The sequence below is a fragment of the Triticum dicoccoides genome, chromosome 2B, assembly GCF_002162155.2.
Source record: "Triticum dicoccoides isolate Atlit2015 ecotype Zavitan chromosome 2B, WEW_v2.0, whole genome shotgun sequence".
NCBI lineage: Eukaryota > Viridiplantae > Streptophyta > Magnoliopsida > Poales > Poaceae > Triticum > Triticum dicoccoides.
In genome coordinates, this window is record NC_041383.1 from 770,135,331 (window position 1) to 770,137,483 (window position 2,153).

Here is a 2,153-nt window from a genome sequence, read left to right on the forward strand (position 1 = left end):
TCTTTTTCTATTTCTGTTTTTTTAATTTTCTTTTTTTCTTTTTTGTTTTTCAAGTTTATGTCTTCTCTTTCAAAAAAATGTTCGCGCTTTTACAAAAATGTTCAAAATTTTGAAAAATGTTCGTGAACAAGTTTGTTCAAAAAATGTTCTTTTCATTCATAAATTTGTTCTCAAGATTCAAAAAATTTTCATGCTTTAAGAAATTATCCAAATTTGTTCTTCGTTTCAAAATTTGTTCTCAATATTCAAAAAATGTTCGTACTTGTAGAAAATATTTATGTTCAAATTTTGTTCTCAATTTGAAAATTTTGTTCTCTAAATTCAAAAAAATGTTCGGGATTTTAAATTTTTGTTCAAAAAATGTTCTTTTCATTCATAAATTTGTTCACAAGATTAAAAAAATGTTCATGCTTTAAGAAATTATCCAAATTTGTTCTTCGTTTCAAAATTTGTTCTCAAGATTAAAAAAATGTTCGTACTTTTAGAAAATATTTATGTTCAAATTTTGTTCTCAATTTTAAAATTTTGTTCTCTAAATTCAAAAAATGTTCGGGATTTTAAATTTTTGTTCAAAATTAAAAAATATTTAGCAAATTTTCGAACTTTGGTCATTTTTGTTCATAATTTCTTAATTTGGGCCATAATGGAAAAACGTGTTCGAAAGGAATTCTGTTCGTAATTTCTTAACCAAAGTTCAGGTTTCGCTACTCCTTTTAGTTCTTTAAATCCGGCACTACAAGTTTGTCAACAACTATCTCTTCTGTTTCTAGCCGGTTTTCCCGGTTTTGGGAACATTCTAGAAGGTTCCTAAACCGGAATTTTCTTTTTCAGTTTCTCTTTCTTTTTTACTTTTCGTTTTTCTCTTCTTTTTCGTATTTTCTGTTTCTTTTTTTAGTTTATACCGCCTTTTCTGGAATTTAAAAAATGTTCGAATTGTTCAAAATTTGTTCAAGTTTTTCAGAAAATGTTTCCGTCTTCAAATTTTGTTCACATTTTTCAAAAAATGTTTCTGTTCTCAAATTTTGTTCAGAAATTCAAAAAACATTAATATTTTCGAAAAATTGTTTGCTCCTTTAAAAAATGTTCGCGGCTTCAAAATTTGTTCAAAATTGCATAGTTTTTATATATATTAAGAAAAGTTCCTTTTGCCGAATTTTTTTCAAAAATTCAAAAACTATTTGCACATTTTCAAAATATACATTTTAAAAGAAGTTCACTTTCAAAAATTTGTTCATAAGTTCAGAAAATGATCTTGTTTTGAAATTTTGTTCACTCTTTCGCAAATTTCAAATAATGTCCACACTTTCCTAAATCTGTTCAGAGTTTCAAAATTTGTTCGCAGATGCAAAAGAATGTCCATTTTCCAAAAAATGTTCATATTTTAAAAAACTGTTATATTTTTTCAAAAAAAATTCTCAAATTCAAAGAAATTCCTGTTTTAAAATTTGTTTGCACAATATCATAAAATTGTTTGCTTTTGTCAAAACAAAACCGTATGTTTAAAAAATTATTCAAAATTTTGAAAATTGTAAAGGATATTTTTTCCAAACAGTGTTAAGTCTTATACATTCTTTAGTTCTTTTAGATTTTCGCTGTTCATTCGTCAACTAAGCTCTTACAGCATAGTGGCTAGCACCGAGCGAGCACAAAGCTGTGGTCCATTGTTCGATTCCCAGCGGTCGCGCCTACGTGTTTGCCATTTTTTTTCACCTGGTTTCTGTGACGCATTGCAATGGGCCGGTCCAATCGTCACACGCGGACGGCATACGCGTGCGAAATCGCGGCAATTTGACGCAAAACGCGTCACATAGGAACTCCGGCGCCCCTTGTCCAATTCATAGTTACAGGAACATGTATAAGTCATGAAGAAAGCAATAGCAACATACTAAACGATCAAGTGCTAGGCTAGCGGAATGGGTCATGTCAATCACATCATTCTCCTAATGATGTGATCCCATTAATCAAATGACAACTCATGTCTATGGTTAGGAAACTTAACCATCTTTGATTAACGAGCTAGTCAAGTAGAGGCATACTAGTGACACTATGTTTATCTATGTATTCACACATGTATTATGTTTCCGGTTAATACAATTCTAGCATGAATAATAAACATTTATCATGATATAAGAAAATAAATAATAACTTTATTA